The 23460-nt window shown below is 50.8% G+C and overlaps 1 pseudogene; it reads left to right on the top strand.

Annotated features, from left to right (window-relative positions):
- Positions 1–3595: 3595 nt before the first annotated feature.
- On the top strand, positions 3596–5729 carry LOC144168381 (terminal uridylyltransferase 4-like; annotated as a pseudogene).
- Positions 5730–23460: the final 17731 nt, after the last annotated feature.

Raw genomic sequence — 23460 nt, 5'->3', positions numbered from 1 at the left:
GACCCTGGGCTGCGACTTTTACTTAAAGGTGGGTACAGTGAATGGTTATGAGTTCTGTTGTAAACACGCGGCTCACGCATCTCTGCACTTTATTATGAGTTCAGTGAGTCTAAGCGAGGTAGGCGGGGGAAGCTGCACGCGCAAGGCCGGGTGCCACGGCTCGCGTAAACATGCTGATGCAGTTGCTATGTTCGTCAACTCATAACGGTGAGCACCGGGCAGCTATTGCCAAATTTTAGCGCCGGTATCAACGCCGGTATTCCAGCTCTGTCCGAATCAGCGAAATGTTAGTCGTATGGAGTTGGCCGCGATATCTGCGTCAAAGCAGCGGCCGAGGCCGCACGGGCAGAAGCTCCGCGCGTACACCTAAGAAAGGGTAAGCAGCGATGAGCACCATAATACGGAAGAGGAATAAACGATACAGATTGCTAAAGCATAAGCAACACGTAATGGCCCATTCGTTTAGCTGCGGTGTTTGCCGGTGGGATCACTGCAGTTTCGTGTCGACCTTTACGCTGCGTCATATTCCGTAGCACTTAGGTAAGATTGCTGGGGTGTATGCTGGCGCGCTGAATTGTTCCCGATGAAGTTCGCGTTGCCTATGCAAGTTTTGCCGGGCACCAACTGTCGGAGTTCCGCCCCCCCCTTCCCCCCCCCCCTTCGAAGTTGATACCGGGCGTGCACAGAAACAAGATCCTAGAGTATAAACCACATTCACACAAAATAGCAAAACGAACGCTTATGGCCAGAAGTCGATCGGCGTTGTTTACATTGCCCGTCGCACTGCGCGGGTTCATCGCTGTCGCCTTTACCCTTCATTTCAAGGGAACCGAGATAAACTGTTTTTTCGTCAGCCTCCTCGCAACCTTTTTAAAATGTTGCGGGAGCCCCAGCTCCCGCAACATTTGCGGGTAGACCCAGCATGTATTGCGGGTAGACCCAGCAATACATACAGAAATACGCACGACTAGCTCGACTTTTTCACAACGACTGCGGAATCTCCGCCCGGTACAGCCGCTCCTTCGGGCTGACCAACATCCGATTTCTGACGGCGCCGCTGCTCGGCGGCGCTGCGGTCGTGCTCGAAACACCAACGCACGGAGCCTATTGGCGTCATTTCCGTGACGAATATGACGTCAGCAAAATTTTCGTGTATCCGGGAATAAAACACTTTCGTGCTAAAAAAGTGGTGTCTGATAAAACTAGCCTTGTATGACCTGTTTCCGGATATACAGATTGCTTCCGCCTCTGAATACATGCAAAATTATGGCCTCCAAGATTACAGTTTGCTACCGCGGCGGGAGTGAAGCCAATCCCAATTAAATCTGAAGCTGGTTAGGATTCAAAATGGCGTCGCCCTGGAGTCGCACCGTGGCTCTTTCAAGGAAAATTATGTCCGAAAAATCGCACTTTTGGCTTTATTTTGTCCGAGATATCTGTTGCTGATATAAATTACTTTGAAACAGCTGGTGCTTCCTCGGAAAAGTCCGGAATACCAGCAAGTCCGAATTTTTGGAGTCAGAAAAAACGGTCGGCTACTGTGTGAAGGTTCAACGGCCTATTATTTAAAGCATTTTCGTATCAGGCTGAAATGACCCATAAACGTCATATACGGATAGACGGGTTTCCTGATGCAGTCTTCATAAAAATGCCCTTGCATTCGAATATTTGAAGTTATTAATTCCCAATTAGCGCGTGAGCGGGAAGCTGCTCCATATTGATAATTGGCTATTTCTTGTGTAGCAAGGTTATGGTTAGTTGCTGACTTCCCCCTTCAATCATGCTTAATCATTCACTACACATACGCAGCGACTGAGCACAGAGCGAACGAGGCAGTACCAGGATGACTTCTGCCAGCAAAAAAAGACGCCCACCACGTTACTATGCTCCGTTCGCACAGAACTGCCCCTTTTGCACGGCTCCTGCTGAAGATGCGGACACTGAACATTTGCTGTGGACTTGCCCTTCATTGGAAGCGGCGAGAACAAGACACCTCCGAGGTACAGGCCTCCACCCTGGCAGACCACCTGACCTTCATCGGTGGATTTGGGGACCCCAACATCGCTCCCTCCTTGCGTTTCTTCGCGAAACGGGAGTTAATCTATACCTGTGACATAGTATCGCAATTAAAAAAAGCAGCATTCCTTGGCTCGGCATTCGTTCGCTCAGCAGGCGAGTGGCTCTACACATGCTCAACGCGTATGGGCGTTGTGCGACCTTTTCTTTCTTGTTGGCTTGACATTCGTTCCCTCAGAAGGCGCTACGAGTTTTTCGCTCACGGCTTATCAGGCGCTGTCGCGCTAAAAAAACCCCACGCAGCTACGTTAGAGAATGCTGCCAAAAGGCAAAAAATCACAAAATAAGAGCCTGGCACGCGCAATTCTGGAAAGTTTTACTTTTCAAGAGCGACTTTTTAAGCAAAGGTGCTGTCGTAGAAATGCGATAGCATTATGTTCCCATGATGCAAAAAAAAAAATGGCGTTGTCAGCATCGGATGGTACAAAACCCCTAGAGCAGTCGACGCGGCTTTTGACCTTCCCAATCCCCTATTGTGGGTACGTGCCAAATACTTCGAGGGAATCATCATCATTACCATTATCATTTTCGCCTTCATCACTGGAAAGCCGCCCGCCGCGGTGGCTCAGCGGCTACGGCGCTGTGCTGTAGACTCCAAGGGCGCGGGTTCGATCACGACCGTGGTAGCTGCTTTTCTGATGGAGGCGAAAAGCGAAAACGCTTGTGTGTCCAGATTTCGGTGCACGTTAAAGATCCCCAGGTGGTCAAGATTAATCCGCAGCCCTCCACCACGGCGCGCCTCGTAGACCGGGTAACTACGAGGTAACTTACCGGCACAGGCTTCAGCGTCGCCAGCGGCTTCCGGTAACACGGTAAACGGTAACGCAAACACGGTAACGATATGCTAAAACTGCCTAATCAATCAACAGTCACGATATACTTACCGTAAGGCAATCAATCGCACAGCTTCAATTAAAATGCACATAATGCTTTTGCAATCCCACACGTAAGCACTCAAGTTTATCCCAAATTTTTCGAGCTGATATTTCTGCAACAGCTGGGTTGAATTCATATGGAGGCTATAATTACTTTGTAATTTGGGATTTCATCGGGGTTCATTTCATTTACGTTCCTATTTTCTTCTATGAAGGAAAATGAAATTTATAAGAACATCACAATCATCACCATTTACACCACTGCACGCGGAGAATTCCGCGCAAACGAAGAATGGAATGAACTCGGAACACGGTTACACCGTTATGCATGTAGCTGCGAGCCCCCCGGGGCCATTCGGGCTCACGGCACCTGGCATGCCCCGCAACGACACTGACCGCCGACCTATTGAGTCCTCGCAGAAGCCCGGAAATCGGGACCAGTGCGAAAATGCTTACGCCGGGCCGCAGCAGACCTCTGCGGCACCAAAGAACTGCCAGATGGACGAAGAGGGGGGTGGTGATGTTCCTCGGGGGGTCGTGAGGGCCCTGGTTGACCGCCAACCGGTTACACTGCAGAGGCTCGACACCCCACCGTTCCATCAGGAGAGACGGCGCACCAACCCCACCGGCGTGCACTAGGTCCCATGGCAGGAGCACAGATAGAGGAGAAAGGAACATTGCCAGCTAACGCCTTTGCCGTCATGACCGTGTTCTTCCTGCAACAGTGTAAGCCCGTCGTGCTGCCTGTTCTACACGGGGCGAAAGTGTGCGATGAGTCCGTGTCATACGTGAAGCCTAAAAATCTGGAGGGCCGGTGGGCGTGCGAGAATTACCGCTCCGTGGGCCAGTTGTGGGTTGAGCTCCTGTACTTCTATGCCGTCGAGTTCAAGCTCAACAAACACGTGGTGTGTATCAGGAAGCCCCAGCCCATTCTCATCGCCGAGAAGTGGAACAAGCGCTACATTGCTATCGAAGATCCGCACTCGTCAAAACGGAACCTAGCCCGTTCCATCCCGAGCGAGCGGGTGTACCGGTTTGTGAAGGGCTGCCTGCGCTCGTCAGCCGTCTACTTCCTACTGCCCCAGCTCCGGTCGGGGCCCATGTTCACCATGCTGCCGGGTCCGCCTCACTTCAAGGATGACTCAGAGTTCGAGTCTGCGTCTGACCAGGAGGAGGACAAGCTCAGGGGCAAGAAGGAAAGGCAGAGCCAGCCGCCGGAACTCTCGGTTTTGACCAGGGCAAACAACGGTAATGATGGTGAGGAAGAGCGAGGGGGTGGTGCTAAGGATAACGATGATGATAAGTACCTCTCGTATGACGAGAATGTCAATGTCGTTAGCAACCGCCACCTCGTTCCGGACCCGGCCACAAAAACCAAAGGTCACAAGATGACAACGCCTCCTCCTCCTCAGCAGTTTGTCAAGCCGGGACCGACGATCCCTCAAGGGATATTCCACGACCTCGACCTCTGCAGCGCGGGGGACTTCCGGTACAGGTTCACCCGGGAGACTCTCGCCTGCGGAAACGTACCTCCACTGGTCTGCTCAACCTGCCAGAAAAGTGGACATCTGCGCGAGGACTGCCCAGACCAGCGCCTTCCCGAATCGAAGAAGCTTCCTGACATGACCCGGATCTTCACGAAGATACTCAACGTCGTCTGCCAAGACGTGATGAATGCCTGCGCTCTACAGCCACAAGAAGAGGCAGATCGTCAAGATGTGCCTCATAAACTGCAGTCCTTGATGTGGGAGTCGCACAAAGACGCCAAGCTGACCCTGTACGGCTCGTCGTGCAATGGCTTTGGCTTGGCACGGTGTGATCTCGACATTTGTCTGACCCTTAACAGCAGTAGAGACTGCAAGGACATCAGTCACGTCAGAATGATCAAGTATCTTGCGAAGAAGTACTACAAACACCCAGAGCTTGACGAGGTCATTGCCATCACCAACGCCAAGGTGCCTATCGTCAAGCTTTTCGACGTCCCGAGTGGCTTGGAGACCGACATCAGCTTGTACAACAGGCTGGCGCAGCAAAATACAAGACTTCTGAAAACGTACACTAGCATTGACAACCAAGTCCGGGAACTGAGCTACACCGTCAAGCGTTTTGCGAAAACGTGCGACCTTTGAAACGCCTCGCGGGGAAGCCAATCTCCCTATGCATACATCCTCATGGCACTCTACTACCTCCAGCAGCGCAAGCCACCAGTCATTCCAGTGCTTCAGGAGCTGTACCCAGAGGGGGAGACAAAGCCAGAAGTGATAATCGAAGTTTGGAATGCGTGGTTTTTTTAGGACATCGACCGCCTGCGAGTCGCGTGGAGCGAGTTTGGCCCGAACAACGAGTCCGTGTGGGAGCTGTGGCTGGGCATGCTGTGGCTCTACATGGAGTTCAACTTCAAGAAACACGTGGTGTGCATCTGTCAGAAGGCCCCCTAACCAAGCTCCAGAAGATGTGGAACAGCCGGTGCATCGCCATCGATGATCCTTTCGACTTGCACCACAATCTCGTTATTGGAGTGTCTCAATTGATGTACATATACATAATGAAGGCCTTCTTCAAAGGAAAGTGCCTGTCCGGAAGGCCCATAGAGAAGCTTCCCCTACCTATTCCATGCACGCTGACTATTCCTTCGACTCGCGGCAGCTGGCTGACGGACAGCGGTCCAACGACCGAGGGTGTCACCGGTTCGGCGAGATGGGCCGCCGCGTCAGGAAGTGCCCGAAAGATTGGCCACCGCGTCATGACGTGCCTGCGACAGCCGGCTCCCGGCACTAGTGAGTGTGAAGACAGGAACACACCCAGCCGCCAGAGGGAGAACTGCCAGGGCAAACTTTGGCAGACGGCAGATGCTAGGCATGTATAAACCGCAAGGACCTGTTTCACGCGGCCATTGTAAATGAATATGCGATAACTATATAATAAACAAACATGCGACCTCATCTACTTCTTTATCAACATCATCATCATAATCCCCATTATTTACATTAGTGCACGCGGGAAATACCGCACAGAAGAACGTCAACGAACTCTCGACCGGAATGTCCCGTAATGTATGTATCTGCGCGTGATTAGCGGCAACCACAAAAATTAGTGCTCTTTCATTCTGTGAAGATGGATGACCTGCGAAGCTGGGCGCAGTCGACGTAGTGCACGAAACAAACCCCGTCTAATTTGCGATTGAGTATGCTTCCTAGCCAATTAGCTTAAACTTGGAAGGACTCGAGCTTTATTCCAGCGAACACACATTGGGCTGTCTGTTTCCCTCCCGCGTTACTGTCTGTGTAACACACAACCTAATCAGCTCGACCAGTGAAGGGACCAGACAGGTCGCATTCGCCGCAACATGTCGGTCTTCACTTGAGACGTGTATGACACAGAGGGAATGGGGGGGGGGGGGGTTCGAACCCCTCCCGAAATCTTTTCCAGGCAGCACGTAAGCAATACTTACTTTTGCATTCAGCAAAACTATTCCCTTCCCAAACTTCCCGAATTCCCCTTTGGCGAAAGTCGTCTGACTCCTCCCACTGTCGCGCGCGGCACGAGTCGCTTCCTGGCCGAGGCAGAAGCCGCCGCCGGCGCGCAAAGGCGCACGCGGGCGTGAAAAAACGCGCGCGCAAGGCTCATGAAGACCCACAAATGCTTTGCCGAGCACATGCCGGAACTATGGAACTAAACAAGCATGAGCGAACTCGAACAAAGGGCAAAGCAGCGGCAAGCGGCGGCGTCGCCTTATGCACTTGTAGGCAATAAGCTTGTAGGCAAGGAGCTCACGCACTCCGTGGCTCGCTGCATCCGCGGCATTAGGCGGCCCGAGTCGCCATTCGCGTTTTATTGAGACCGCGTTTCGTCGCTTGCATCTCCCAAAATCGACTTCTACAACCAAATTTTCGTGCCTAGTTGCTCATGAGACCTCGTTACATTGAAATTTCGGCAAACGGGACTTCGTTACACAGAGGGTGAAAATACATGGTGTGGATACGTTTGAAATTAAAAAAATATTACGTGGTTGGTTACATCGGGGGTTTCGTTACATTGAAGTTCGTTACATCGAGGTTTCACTACTATCAAAGCAGTACGCAAACCTTGTTATGCTCACTGACTACATTGCTAGTACAATGAAGTAATTTACACCACTGAGACTAGCAAGCAGGGCATAGTTGTACATTATGTACGAATTGCACACTAACCGAACACAAGAACCCAGCAACTAACCCTTAAGCTGTGTTGTAAATGTCTTTCAAGGTTAACTAGCACTGGAAGTGACGGCCGTCACGATGCTTGTAGTGTCCAAAAGCAGCGGATTTCACAGGCTTCGGCGCGTTCATCCGAATGACTCGGTGGCGAGTACCAGTACTGGTGACTCACTAGGTCGACCAATCATGGGCCCATTACCAGTAAAATGTAAGTCTTACAGTTAGTTACCTAAGCCAAAAAAGTTGCTTTAATACAGTATTGTTACCGAGTTTCCAAAAGTAACTTGTTATGGTTAGTTTTAAATCTAATAGATCATAAACCAAATGATAGAGTTTATTTAATAGGAACGTAGGAAGGCACACGGGTAGTAAAAATTGCACATGGTAAAGCCATAGATGAAAGAAACCTACAAGGGTCTACTCTCAAGCCCAACACCAACAATCGTTGTGTACGGCTGATTTTGTTGCATGAATGTCTTTGTTGATGCACCTTGGTGTTTTTATGGGTTCTCTACCTTTGGGCTCCTCTTCAGTGGAAAAGAGGGATTAAAAGTTTATTGAAAGGAGAATAGGTCAGGGTATGGGTTGCAAACAGAGAAAGGACTGAGTACGGAAGGTAGGAGAAATGACTGTACAATCGACTAATGAACTAAGTAAATGCGATGAGACCAATGAACGTCGCACATGCAACGGGGAGGCGAACAAGATTATCACAGTCCAATTTTCATCCCTTGATTGTCGTCAATATAAAAAAAATATATGAGAAGTTATTCAGCAGTCTGTTAAATTCTTTCAACATTGAGCCGAGAGTCCAGAGAGGAGTCACTAAAGGATATCAACGGGGCTTTAACGGCTAAGCTTTGCTTCCTGGTATCCGCCCACGTGCCCAAAATCTTTTGTTCGGACAGAGGGCAAGTGTCCAAGTGTAATAATGCTGCCTCAAGGTCCTTTCACTCACTAGAATACCTTGAGCAAACGCTAAGCAAATGTTTAGCAGTCTCTACACAGAAGGCAGTCCGGGCTGTCCTCGCATCCGATTATGTTAAGCTACTTCCGCGTCAATGCTACTCCAAGTCACAGCCTGATAGCAAGGTCTCTTGATTTCTGCGAAGTCGAGGAGCATGGGCGAGCCAGAACGTTTGCTCGGGATCGAGCCTGTGAAGCAGTTCATGTTGATTCTGTGGGTCAGATGAATGCAAGGCTACAGCTTGTTTATAGCTCGGTACAGTATTGCGTTGGAATCTTGTCACGTGATGGGTATAGCCAAGAGAGTTACATTTTAGTGTGCCTGCTGTGCTTCCGCATCCGCCAACTCGTTCCCAGCGATGCTGCTTGGTATGCATTGAAGCACCACCATGTGGCCCTTTTCACACAACTCTTTGAATAGGATATAGCCACATCAGTGGACAGCTGGTCATATGTGTCCCGCTTTATAGGGTACCTTAGTGCCTGCAGCGCTGGTTTGCAGTCACAAAAGAGAGTCCACTGCTGGGGCCTTTCACAAGAATAGGTGTGGAGGGCTTCGCGTAAACCGCGACCAGTTCTACTGAGTGCTTTCAAGGTCTGGCCGAACTCAAGCGACTCCGGAAGTGCCTCAATGCAACAACATTTGATGCCTTTTACATTTGCAGTTGCCAAGATCCCAGACGTGCTCTATGGGTTGTACCTTATCTACACGTAGGGTTATTGATTCCTGTAATCGGTAAAAAATTCTATATGTCGTCTTTGGCCTTAAAACAACTTTCGCTATTTTACATCAATGAAATGTACCGGTAGGCGTCGCATGTTTTCGTTGACGGCTCGGTCACGGCGTCTTCGTCTGCAGCGGCAGTTGTTATGCCTGGGAAGGAATTGATACAACGTGTCAAGATTGCTGACCAGACGTCCTCTGCGGTGGTCTTTTTTTACAACTTGATGATTGTGGGGTTTAACGCGCCGACGCAACGCAGGCGATGAGGCGCGCCGTAGTGGAGGGCTCCGGATTAATTTTGACCACCTGGGGATCTTTATCGTGCGCCGAAATCTCGTACACACGGGCGTTTTTTTACAAGAGTAAGCGTCTAATTGCAAAGAAATTTTTTGTTTCTTTTTGTTTTGTTTTTACTCGACTCAAGACGAAGGAAACGTTTTAAGAAATCACCATAAAGCGATCTCCACTCCTAAACTGTGAGGGGAGCCATGCAGTGGAAAGGTGAAAGGTGGATAGTATGTGGGAAATAAGATATTCTGAAACAGTGGAAATCCTGACCTTTAACAATTGTTGCTGTTGGATATTGTTTTATAAAAAAAGAAATAACTGTAACAGTATCTTCCGTTGCCGTTACTAGTGGATAAAAAGTAACAGTGTTACAGCTACTAGTTGATTGATTGATTGATTGATTGATCGATTGATTGATTGATTGATTGATTGATTGATTGATTGATTGATTGATTGATTGATTGATTGATTGATTGATTGATTGATTGATTGATTGATTGATTGATTGATTGATTGGGGGTTTAACGCGCCGACGCTCCACAGGCGATGAGGTGCGCCATAGTGGAGGGCTCCGTATTAATTTTGACAACCTGAGGATCTTTAACGTGCGCCCAAAATCTCGAACACACAAGCGTTTTCACTTTTCGCTTCCACCAGAAAAGCGCCCGATGCAGCAGGGAATCAAACACACGTAGTTGCACTCTACTGCTCCTAGTTCTTTCTACTTAAAAATAAACATAGTTACGAGGTACTAAAAAATAAGCTCATTCTAACGCGTAAGACTTGAAGGTGGCGAGGCTGTACGCAACCTTCACAACCATCACGAGGTTTCAATTCCAAGATCGCCGCCAATTTGCTTCTTCGCTGCCGCCGCAACGACCTTTACTCCATCATTGGTGCTATAAGTGTGAAGACTCCGTAAGTGTGAGATTCATTCTTTTTTTCTTTTTTGAAGTAATAATCATTAAACATCAGCTTGGACCAGCTTGGATGGTGTAACCTGTCTTTCTCGTTCCGAGCAAGTGTTGCCACGATTACGGTACGATTACGACTAGTAGGTATGCTTGGCTTGCAAACGTGCGCCGTTGACGCTGGGCGGTCGCCGTAATCTTGGCCTATCTCCCTAAGTTGATATGCATGGCTTGACAAACATGCTCAGGGGACGCTAGGTGGTCGTCGCGAGGCACGCACACACGAGCGCTAGGAATTTTCTTGGTCTTTTTAACTGCCGGGCGGTCGCGGCAAGGCCCGCGCTCACGTGCATGCGCTAGGCGATTTCTTGGTATTTTAACTGCGGGCACAAAAAATTACGATTTGCTAAAGATCTTCGCTCCTAAACAATCATGCACCCCTCCGTCTAACAACGACGATGGCTGAACGCGAAGCTTCCTGGTGATGAATTCTTTGGTTTGCCAATCCCACATTACGAGTATGCGCTACTCTGGAGGTACGTACCACTTTTCTAGAATGCCCACAACAACTCTCGGGTGCGCACTCTGTAGGCTAACGTTTGGGTTTGGGTTGTATGGCGCGAATCTCAACCTGCTGCTTGGTGTTCACTTCGACCATGCTGAAATGGAGCAATCGGATAGGCGCCGGCTTGAAAGCGCGAAGGACCCAGCTTTGATTCCAGCCACGGGAAGCGTTTTTTAGTGGCTCCAGCTGTCGGCGTCTCCTGTCATCGTCGTCGCTTCATGTAGACACGGTACTAGAACACTGCGACACTAGTTTTCCAACACCTCGCGCGCTAGAACGCTTTGTGCTTCAAAGACACGAAACATGGGCGCGCCCACAGCGCCGCCATGTCGGCGGTCTATACAATGAAAAAATAAATTGAGAGGGGGGGAGGCATAGGGCTCGCTGAACCAGAACGAGCCAGCGCAAGGAGGAGCCTCGTTTCCTACGGCCACGCTTGTCGAACCGGCTTCGGGGTTGGTAGCCTAAATGGAGCATACAAGCATGAAAGGGGGAGATGACTTCATTTCATACTGTTCCTTTACAGATAAAGAAAAAAATAGAGAAATTTATAGGACATTTAAAACTATCTGACAGCCAATCATTCGTAGTAAGTAATGATTACTTAGTAGAAAAGCATGGTCAGTGTTCCCGCATGGCGAAACCAAGCACCACAAGGTGTTGCCTTATTAAAGCGATAGCTTGCAATAGATTATCATGGGGTGCACTTTCTCACTGTGTCTCCGATGCCGTCTGCGCGTAAACGCGTGCATACCGCCGTGTGTCCAGGAGAATCTGGGCGTCACATTCACTCTTAAAAAAAAACGGTCGTGGCACTTACACTAACCAGTTACTTGTCATGGTATCCACTAGGCACTTAGTGCTTTTACTAACTGGCCATGTATTAACTGGCCATGTATAATGTACTAACTGGCCAAAAAGCTACGCGTGACAATGTGGATCGGCTAATCGCGCAGCACGACGTAGACACATTCAACACGCCCACGTGACTTAGACAACGCATAAATTGAGCAAGAAAACTAACGAGATGCACAAGGAGAGCGATTCTAGCTTAGTTACCTTGGAAATCCATCTGCTCTTGCTGTTATAGACAGCAACGGGAAGTCCTCTGTCAGAAAGTCAGCGGGCTTGTCGAAAAAATCAAATATTTTAGCGATGATTCTGGAATTATGCATTTTAACGTGAGCATATACAAGTCAGCATGTGAATTTGAAAAACGTTTTAGCACTGATGTAGGGTGGAAAGTGCTGTATTTATTATGTTCAATAATTCATAGTCAGTGAATGTTAGTATCAAACAAGCAACAGTTACTTAGTGCACGGCCTAGATTAGTATATAACGATGGAATTTAGGTTCTATATTTATCGGCAGGGCCTACGCACCATTCTGGGGGTAGCAAATGTCGTAAGGAGTTAGTAAATACAACCCGTTACTACCTTTTACCAGCATTTTTGTCAAGAGCGTTCGATGTCGAGCACATACACAGAGAACATGCCAGTTCGGAAGTTATGGCGACGATCGAAAATTCTGATCCTTCCTGTTTGAAAGGCCGGCGGACGGAAGAAAAAATCATCATGGTTCGTAGATTTACAAACGCACAAAACAGAAGCCGATGAAGGGGTTGAGCACAAGCTTACGCCCACATGAAACATGGGACATATCCACGCGGGGAAGTGACAAAAAAAGAAAAGAAAAACCAGCAGTAACACTATCTGTCCCAAGCTGAAACTCACATGTGCTCGCACGTGGCAAATGCTGACAATGGAGATTTTTCGACCGTTTTAAAGCGGACACTTTGCCGCACGAAACATTGTCCTTGAATCACCATATTCGCGTCGCCGTTCGACAAAAGCTGGCGCTGTATACCAAGATGGGGTGTCCATCTGTTCATTATTTACGCGGCATCTTGGATACCATGCTTATGACGAGGAAGGCTGGCAAAAAAAAAAAAAAACACACCTTCATTGCACATGTGCGTTCCTTGTTTTGTAGATTTATTGTACTCTAATAAATTTGTGTTCCCTTTTATGGTAGCCGAAGCGAGCTTATAGGAAGAGCTCAGCCGCAGAAGAAGACGATGGCGCCAGGCGCACGCGCAGTAGCCACCGCCCGCACAGAACAGCTCGAGGTCGGCGCCATTTATCATGCTCCGTTCCAGCTTCGAATGCCGCAGCCCCAACGGCAGGGACGTGATCTATGGGCCCAGGGTTCCCTCCGAACCCGGCACCATTCCAGATGTCCGGGCCCCGAACCTGGACGAGGAGTTTGACGCCATCATGCACTTGGTCCAGAGGTACAACCATGTCGCTGCAGACACCCAGTTCTCGGATGTTCTGGTGAGGCCCCATGACCCTGACGTCAAGTCATCACTTGATGAGTACGCGTTGGTCCGTGACAACGTCAACAAGCCGAACCTCATCCAGCTGAGCTTTCACTTACAGGACGAAAACTGGGAGCCAGCGCCGTATTGCTCCACGTGGCGGCTCATCTTCAAGCTCAGCCTCGAGGAGGACGACTATGCGGTGAACTCCATTCTCGTATATGGCATTAGATTTGACAGGAAGCAACGATGTGGAATTGACCCGAACGAGTTCGATCCGCGGTGCACGACGTCAGGCGTCGACCTCTCAGACACTGTCAAATGTCTCACCTTTTACGGAGCATACGAGTTCAGCTACTTCCTGAAGGTATTGACGGGGCAGCATTTCTCACAAGAGCAGACTAGATTCTTCCAGCTACTTCGTATGCACTTTCCACCCATCTACGAAGTCAAGCATCATATCGAGCTTACACGGTTTCTGGGGAGGTGTGCAGAATGAAGCAAATACCCTGCAGGTTTGAACCAAGCGGGAAGTGATGTCTCCTTCAGTACGCGGCAAGGGTATTTTGCAGGCGTAATTGACGACAGATACCGCGACCAGGTATTCGGCCTGGGAGGCGTTAATTTCATACTGTACGGCACCACATATGAACTCTACACCACTGAGCCACTTGGACTCACCGAAGCCCACTTGGACTCAGCGGGGCCCTATTGTGGACGTCCTCGCCAAAATTGCACAGCTTCGGTTTTCGTGCTGTCAACGTCGAACTATGTAGATGTTTCTTTTGAAATATTCGGATGCGGTTCTCGAACTGTGAATGGAAATTCTTTTTTTCCTGATAGTCTTGTTCAGGTTCCGACGTCATACCAGTGTTTTTTCTACGCTTTTATAATCGCTGCTTTAATTTTAGTCCCGTAATAAAAAGTAGTGTTAATTACAACATTACAACAGAGTAAGTAAAAAAAGGAAAATAAATCAGCTACGGCGCCGTTTGCCCATTTGTGGAATGATTGTGCTGACTTTTCGGTACTATAGGGGGCAGAAGAAAATTCGTCAAGACTCGGTAGATTTATCTCTAAGTGCAAACAGTATAGCGAAAAACACTAGTTGGGGCGGCTTCACGCATGTATGCATACGTTCAGATGACACGCAAGGAACTTACCCACGTGGGGAGTGAACAAAATTGGGGAGGCCATTTGGAGCACCACGCGCACCAGGCCGAAGCTGCCATGTTTACACGAGGCAAATGACTGTACTTGGGACTTTTTGCGCGTTTAAGCAATCTCTGAATGATTCGCACTTTTTTTTTGCGTTGGTTCATTTGATTTCGCACCTATGGTAGACGAAGCGGACTTACCGGGAAATATCAGCGGCAGAAGAAAACGACGGTGTCAGTTACACGCGCAGAAGCCATTGCTCGCGCATAAAAGCTTGACGTGGGCGCCATTCCTCGTGCTCCGGCCGCTCCAGCTCCGAACACCGCTACCCCAACGGCAGCGTCGTGGACAAGGGGCCTAGGGTTCCAACCGAACCCTGCCCCATTCGAGAAGTCTGGGCCTCAAATCTGGACGAAGAGCTGGACACCATCGTGTACCTCGTCGAGAACTACAGGTAAATCTCTGTAGACACCAAGTTTCCCGGTGTTCTGGTGAAGCCCGACAACAATGAGTTCCAGCCGTCAGTCCACCGGTACTGCTTTGCGAGACAATGTCAACTTGACGAAGCTCACCCAGCTAGGCTTTAGCTTCCTAGAAGAAAACGGGGGAGTCAGCAACGAATTCCTCCACGTGGCAACTCAGATCAGCCTCGGCGAGGACGACTATGCGGACGATTCCACCCTCCTGCTCATCGAACCGTGCAAAAATTCGACAGGCACTGACACGAACGAGTTCGCTCAGCGGTGCACGACATCCGGCAATGTCCTCTATACGACACCGTCAAATGGAGCTTCTTTCACGGCGCGAACGAGTGTAAAGGTGCGGACGGAGCGGAATTTGCTGCAGAGAGAGTCGGACTTCTTCGAGCTGCTCCGCAAGTACTTCCCAGCAGCCTACGACGACAAGTTCGTCATGAAGAGCAGCCCCAGTCTCTAGTGAGGCCCGCAGAATGTAGCGAACACCGCGGAGGTTGAAGCAACGGGCAGCGACAGCCTGCGTACAGGGGCACTGTCCTTCAATATGTGGCAAGTTTGCTTTGAAAGCGTGACCCACGATAGATACTGTGGACAGATATCTGAGCTGGGAGGCGCTCGTTTTGTGCTACACGGCAGCCCGTACAAGAACACCACTCTACTGAGCAGCTTAGACTTACTAAAGAATACAAACCATACGGAGCTAAATCGCTATGATTGTTCTACGAGACATCAGCTTTTCGTACTGTACCCGTCCTTGCCAAAATTAGGACGCTTCGGTTTCGTGCTATTTCAGTGCTCAACTCCGCAGATCTTTCGAAACACGAAGCCCCATGGGCCTCAGACTGTGAATGGAAATTTTCTTTTTCGTGCTAGCGTCCTCTCTATATGCCATTATTATATCATTTTTTCTGTACCCTTTTATGATCTCTGTTGTAATCTTTAGCCTTGTAATAAAGGTATCCTTTAATACAACATTTTATGCTTTGTCTCATAAGAAATCTGTTTTATTTTCTTATACTTTTGTTTTCGCGCGCGAAGGTCCCAAGCGAAGAGACCAACCGGGAGAAATAACGGTTTAGTCAGTCACATAATGATATCGCCATTAGGAATATCCAGTCTCGTTGAATAAAAGTTTTTATGGTATGGCAAGTACACGTTCATTTGAAGTCTTCCACCGATGTGTGACATAAGACCATTTTTCTAGGAAAGGTTCATCCCACATGAAAGTTCGTCAAGAGGGCGCGAAATTCGTGAATTTCAATGTTCGTCTTCCTCTTTTTTTTATAAGACAAAATATGGGCTTCAACGAGACACGTCACTCATATTCGGCTACAATGGCCTGATATGTATCTATACGTGACATATTTTACATTATTAAAGGCTTTTTAATGTGGTAACGTAAACACCACGCCCTCATCAATGTCAATGGAATGGCTTACGCATACGCGCATAAAAAATGCTTTTTAGTAAAAACAAACAGTTGTTGCGATACTAAAAGTCAGACTAGTTGTTATATCATCTTGGGAAAAACATACCGTGCAAACGATCGGGACGAAATGTAAGAGGCACTACACAAGGGCTGACTCACAACTAGAGGTTTATTATTATGCACCGGGGTCCTTTCTTTCTCTTTCAATTCCCGTACCCCATCCCCTTGAGTGGGATAGCCAACCGGACCTTATACCTGGTTAACCTCCCTGAATTTCCTCTACTGTTCCTGGTGTATTCAAAGAATATGTGCACGCAAGAACGCACATGCCTATAGAAGAACAAGCGAAGATTCATGCGGTTCAAAAGACGAGAAGAAAAAAACACAAGAAAAGGCTTGCGCTTACAGGCTTACCGCTCACCTAAATACAAGGCGGATTAACTTGGGTTATTTTTCGTGAAGCGAAATCAAGGCCTCGCTTACGCAGTCATTGTCATAAAGGTTAATTTATAAGGCTTCTGCCACCTCCCCTTCGATTTCTATGCTCGAAGAGCCTCTGGGTATCGTCGGAAACAGGTATCAGTGCGTTTTTCCTTGTGTTTTTTGCGCATTATTGTATGTTGAACCAGATTAATCCTTGCTTGTCCTCTGCGCATGTGCGTTCTTGTGTCCATATATTTTTTGCGCATCCCGATAAGCCACTAGTTGTCAGCGCTTGTGTTGTGCCTCTGTATTGTTGTGTCATTCATTTGCACTCTGTGTTTTTCCCAAGAAGGAATTTGTTATTCCGACCGCTTATGTTCCGGCATGCTTAACGCGTCTCGATCAATTATTCCGGATGCGAGTGTAAAAGTATCCGTCGCTCTAACGCATAACACATCTATTGTTTAGTAACTCCATGCACAAGCCAAGAGTGACATCCTACTCGAAAGACTTATTTATTTTCATACTATGCATACACATGTGCAGTGCCAAAAGCAACCTCAGAATTTCTTCGTATAACAAGAAAGATAAATGATTTTAGACCCGAATAACATGAACATTACGCGAAAATTTGATTCGATTCATTTGATTGATTATGGGGTTTAAGGCGCACAAACTACACAGGCGATGAGGCGCACCATAGTGGAGGGCTCAGGAACAATTTTGACCACTTGGGGATTTTTAGCATGCGCCGAAATCTCGAACACACGGGAGTTCTTAATTTGCGCCTTTATTTCAAAGCAGCCGCCGCGGCTGTGAATCAAACTCGCGTCCGTGGGCTGAGCAGCACAACGCCTTAGCCACTGAGCCACCGCGGCGGGTTCACTTTGATTCGCATGACATGTTTATCAGAACCGGAACATCCGATCAGGGGCGAAAAGAAAGAATGACGCGACCATCATTTGCGTCCCTCATTGGCATTGAGATTTCAAAAGCTTCATAACATATTTTTTCCATCTTCATGTTCGGCTCAAGTGAGCCATAACACTTGGGAGGAAGTCCGTCTCGCATTCACGAGTTCATTACGTTAGTTACTTGGTACCAATAAAATACGGTTTTTGGACGAACTCGAGACGTAGTATTCTGCGGTCGAGTCCACCCGAGCTCTTCCCGAGAGAAAAATGAAAATACAGGTGCATGTTATAACATCGCGGTCCGCACCGAAATCACAGGCTGTTTGAAACATGATACAAACACACAAATCATTCGACAGCCACGAAGAATCGAGAGAATCAAGGCTGTCAAATGGCGCTTTCTGGCAGAACAGAAAAATGCACGGAACCCTAGCTTCGCTGCAGAGAAACACCTAGGCACTTATTGTGTCGCACGTATGACGAACTTCCCTTTGTGACGAACCGGTCTCCAACGAATGTTCTTCTGTTATAAAGCGGCCTATTACCAACCAGCCTGAGAGAGAGGGAGAGAAAGGACTTTATTGAGATTCCTGCAGTCGGGGACGGATCAGGCCGCGCAGGGCTGCACCGTCCCGTAGTCTTCTCCGCTCACCGCGGCGTCGGGCCGACCCCGAGGACTGCGTCCGGTCGGCGCGGGCTACTCGGAGTGCCACCGCGATCGCCCCTAGCCCTCGCTCCCGCGGGAGGAGGCCGAGAGGAGTGCGGGTTCCCCTTTCGCCGTTGCTTGCCCAGGGCAGCCTCGAGCCGCTGGATGGCCCTCAGCTGGCTTTCGCGCTCCGAGGAGCGGATCGAGTTCGTAACGTCCGGAGGGAGGATCGGCCTCCCGTCACTCGGGTCGTGCTCGTCGCATCCCCACATCAAGTGGGCCAAGTCCGCATTCACACGCGCACAAACACTGCACACCGCGTCTTCGTACATGTCCGGGCACACGTGGCGCGCGAGCGCCGGCGTTAGCACCGTCCCGGTTTGCAACTGTCGTAGAAGCACTGCCTCCCTCCTCACGAGCACCGGGTGGGGCGGAGGGTAGGCCTGCCTCTCTGTCCTGTACCAGCACAGCGTCGCACCGTACGTAGTCAGGGGTTCTGCGTCGTTGTCCTCTTCGTCGTTGCTCGAGTCTTCGTCGTCGTCGGCGTCCGTCGCTGGCGCGGCCCGGCACGCGGCGAGATCACGGGCCGCAGCGTCGGCTGCCTCGTTGACGTTTCGGTGGCCGTTGCGGAGCTCCCGTCCCATGTGGGCCGGGAACCACCGTACGGTCGTTGCGATGTTCGTGCGAGCTCCCTCCCCGATGCCGGAAAGGATGCGCATCGTCGTCCTGCAGACCGTGCCCCTGGCGAAGTTGGCGATGGCCGACTTGGAGTCGCTGAACACCGTCCTCGTCCCGGGGTGGAGCAGGGCCAGCGCGATCGCCGCCTCCTCCGCCTGTCTGGCGGACTTGGCGCGCACGCTGCCCGAGCTCAGCAGTTCTCCCGTGGCGGCACGCACCGCCACCACCGCGTAGGTGTCTTCCTTGTCGCGACGTTTGGAAGCGTCCACGTACACGGCGTCGCTCCTCTCGTTGTACTCTTTGGCGAGCGCGCACGCCCGCGCCATTCTCCGTTCCGGGTTCCGTCCCGGCGCGACGTTCTTCGGGAGCGGCGGCACCACCAAGCTGTTGGCGTGAGACGAAACGCCAATTGACGAACGGGACGTACATGCCCCCCCCCCCTTCCCTCCTCCCCATCGCTTCCCCTAACCCTCGCGGTACCATCGCGAGAGCACTGACCATATTTTTGCTAGTAATTACTATCAATATTTTCTTGTTGAATAGTTTTATTTGCCTACTCATTCGTCTACTTTCTTACTGCTAGCAAGGATTATGTGAAAAGGAGACCCCCCGATGCAAAACTCTCGGCTGCCACAGCCTGTCTCAACCAGTCCAAAAAACGACCCCAGATATCAAAAGGACTACCCTCCCCCTTCTACTTCCCCTCTCCACAGGAGTCGTAGCGACGTCTTCTGTCGCGCGATAGCCTTTCTGGCAGGTCGCATACTTACAATTCTGCTGCGACATGCTGCTAGGGGATATATTGGTGCAAGACATATGGGGGATATCCACAGGAGTGAAGTGTCAAGCTGCTCGTCTTGTACCCTTTGTCTAGAGTTTCTACTTCGTGATAAATCTATTGTGTCTTGCTGGCCGGTGTTGTGCACTTCATCAGCGGTTGGCTGCGCCGGCGTTCGTAGCGTGGACTCGAAGCTTTCATGTATCAGATTTTAAAGACGATAGTCTTTCTTGGGTTACTTAAACCCAGAAATTTTGGTCTGTCTGTCTGTCCGTCTGTCTGTCTGTCTGTAACTCGATTCAGCCACCCGGCCAAAGTAAAATGCTTCTGCGCAATAGTCTTATATACTCACAGCCAAATGTAAACATCTAAGCCCGGTATATATGTGTTCATACTTGTCAACTTTGTTGAACAAGAACATGACGTTACGCAAATATAAGACAGGAAATTAGTACAAAAGGGATATTTGCAGTGTTCCTTTATTAAAAAATTCCTGGGTGCTTGGTTTTTCGATAGCAAATGATATTCTACATCTACTGCAGAAAACCGCCGCCTGCTGTTCTGTTGCCCACGCCACCTCCTGGCGGCATATGAGAAATCACACGGCAACAGCAAATAAAGGTTCCACTTGCTAGGTTTACGTTCTGCTTGGAACGCACGTGGAGCACGGCAACGTGGTTCTATAAACTTTGAAGTGGCCGCCGCGATTCACGCGCGTCTCCGCCGTACGGCTCGCCGCGAGGCCTGCGCTTACGTGCGTGCGCTCGGATTGCGCTCCGTCATTTTTCACTGATTTCACTGGTTAATTGACCCGCAGCTTTATGAAAGGGCATCGACTAGATGTATGAAGTTGCATGGAGCACCGGAAACCCGAATTCCGAGGTAGGGGGACCATTTTTTCGGAAATTTGAGGACTTTTTTGTGCCCGCGAGCCGCTAGGCCTAACGACAACTTCGGCCCCGGCCGAGGGAAGCGGTAGGCCTAGGCCGAGCCCCGGCGACGCCGAAAGCCGATCACCGATTCATCGGTTGCTACGCAAGCGCGCAACGACCCAAGATGTCTACCGCTATGCGAGTAGAAGTGGATGGCGTAGAAATTTCGCCGGATCAGTTCACTAGAGCGCAGGGGTGGAAAACCGCTGGCGAAAAAGTGAAGCAAGGCGGCGTAGGATTGCTAAGCCTAACGCCCGTACTCCAAGTGAGCCAAGATGGCGCCAAGGCCCCGACTGACGTCAACGGTCGGGGCAACGACCTCGGTGGCGCCACCGGCAACGATCTACGTCAGCAGAGGACGAAGAAACGAATTAACAAGGACAAGCTGCTGAAGGGCGCGCGCATGCCAGACCTGCCGCGCGCAGATATGAAGATTGTCATGCGGCCACGAGGCGGGCTCCGCGTAAGCGAGGTGGCCCGCGTGGAAATAAGCCGAGCTGTAACGGCGGCGGCGCAAGTCGACGCAATTGCTGCTAGAGAAGATGTGATATGCCTAAACCACCAACAGAACATCATAGTCGTGAGTACCTCGAAGAGGGAGCACGCCGACAGATACGCCATGGTGGAGCGAATCGACATTCGGGGAACGTCCCACGAAGTCAGCGCGTACGAGTCGGCCCCTTACGGAACAGTGAAAGGAGTAATACGGGGCATCCCACTGGAGGACACCGCCCAAGAAATACAAGATTTAGTCGTGCACAAGCACAATCCCACGGCCTTGCAGGCGAACCGCATCGGCAAGACCAGGTCGGTGGTGATCGCCTTCGAGGGACACAAAGTGCCCAACTACGTCCGTAATGGGAATCTGCTAGTTGAGTGCACCCTGCACAGGAAGCAGATTGACGTGTGCTACGCATGCGGCCGAGTGGGGCACAGGATGGACGTGTGCCCAAATCCTCAAGACAAGATTTGCCGGGGCTGCGGTGTCGCCAAGCCCGGAGAAGACCACAAGTGCGTACCCAAGTGTGGCCTGTGCGGGGGGAAACATCTCACCGCCGACAAGGCTTGCAAGGCAAGATTCAAAACGCCTTACGTCGTCCGTCGACGGCGCTGGGAACGGCGCCGGGCGGAAGAAGACAACGAGGACAAAAAGCAAGGCAAAAGAGGTCCTACAGGGCGACCCCAACGTAGCGCCTCTCCGCAACGGGGCCGGTCCCAGACGCCGGTCCGCAACAGCAACGGCGGCGGCCGCCAGAGCCGCTCTCGATCGAAGTCACGATCCGGGGGGGGGGGGGGGGGGGGCGGCGGTGACGGTGGCAACCGCCGCCGGGAAACGGCGGGTCGAGGTTCGAGCGGAAGATCCAGGTCCCGGACCAAGTCCCGTTCGAGATCCAGGGCCGGTTCGAGATCCAGGGCCGGATCGAGACTCCGGGCCGAGTCTACCGGACGACGAGGCACAACCGCCGAGAAAAAGGTGGGCTGGACCGGCAGGTCTTCTGTCGCTCGGGTTAGCGAAACCGAATTCCCGCCCCTCACCCCCTCCCAACCCCTTAACCTAAGAGCTAGCCCGCAACGGGATTGCAATGAAGTAAAAGAGCTCAAGAAAGTCATAGAGCGGCAGAACGCTCAGATACAAGAGCAGAACGCCCAAATTAGGGCCTTAATGAGCAAAATCGATGCGCTAGCTAGCGGCAGCTCAGCAAACACGAGACCCCAAGGCGATAACAACACAGTGGAGAACGCCGGAGGAATGCGCAAGGTGCCGCGGAGGGACCCCCCGTCGCCCCGCTTAGGGCGGGATGCGGGGGTGGCACGGCCGGCGCAACAAGCGCCGAGCAACCAAGAAGCAATGGACTGCGAAGAAAGCACCGTCAACCGCGAGACGGTGACAGCGGCGGCGCAGATTCCAAAGGGAGGAGAGCTTACAGCGATCCTAACGGCCATCACCCAAATCAACGAGAAACTGAGCGCGATAGACGCCAGATTCGAGGCCCTCGAAGGCCAAGTGCGGAAGCTGTCGATCAAACACGAACGGCTTGCGACCAAAGTAGCAACCCTTACCGCAAAAAACCGCTTCGCGTCCCTGAAGAAAGAACGGGCGGAAAAAATCAAGGCATCGATCGCGTGTAGGCGCGGCCGCCTAGAAACATCCGAAGAAGATGAAGCAGGGACCAAATAAGAAAAAGAAGACCAACGGGGGGGACGTTACAGTAATTTATCAATGGAACTGCCGGGGGATCCGCAACAAGGAGGCGGAACTGTTACTCCACATTGACGGGCTCGAACACAAGCCCGATGTAATAGCACTACAAGAAACGAACAGCAAGCCCAGACTCCCGGGATACGTGACGTACACGGACCCGACGGAGGAAGGGACAGCGGTGCTCGTCCGCAGCAACGTGGCGGCTACTCAACACGTCACGGCGCAGGGCGGATGCGAGCACACGCTCGTCGAGATTCACGCAAGAACAATTGGCAACACGGGAAATCTATACGTCATGAGCGCGTACTGCCGCCCGTCACAGAGGCAGTACGACTTTGATCGAGTAGTGAGCCAGGCGAAAAGGTTGGCGGGGAGCAGGCCGCTCCTGATCCTCGGCGACTTCAACGCCCCTCACACAACGTGGGGGTACAACTACCAATCGAAGAGGGGAAAAGCTCTAGCCAACACCATGGAGGACCATGAGATGGCCCTGTTAAACGAGCCAGACGTGGCCACCAGAAGGGGCAACAGTGCCAATAGGGACACAACTCCGGATCTGTCATGGCTATCGGGGGCACTGGACGTGTCCTGGAGAAACGAAGACGCGGACCTGGGCTCCGACCACAGCGTAATCGGCATTACCATCAAGGGACCCCAATACCGCGCCATGCTGGGGACGGCACGCGTAACGGACTGGGACAAGATGCGGAAATACACGCACGAAATCGAAGAGGCTTCGGAGAACGATAAAAAAGCCGACCGAAAGCAAACGTACGCCGAATGGGCGAGGGATCAGAAAAAGACCCTCGAGAAATTCACGCAAGAAATAACGACGACGGCGCAGACACCTTTCGTGGACGCCAGGCTGGCTCACATGTGGGCTGCCCGGCACTCGCTAACGC

This window comes from Haemaphysalis longicornis, unplaced genomic scaffold (assembly GCF_048455015.1).
Source record: "Haemaphysalis longicornis isolate Haplotype H1 unplaced genomic scaffold, Haemaphysalis longicornis Haplotype H1 scaffold_2, whole genome shotgun sequence".
Lineage (NCBI taxonomy): Eukaryota > Metazoa > Arthropoda > Arachnida > Ixodida > Ixodidae > Haemaphysalis > Haemaphysalis longicornis.
The sequence above is the reverse complement of the archived record's forward strand: the minus strand, read 5'-3'. Positions and strand labels throughout refer to the sequence as shown.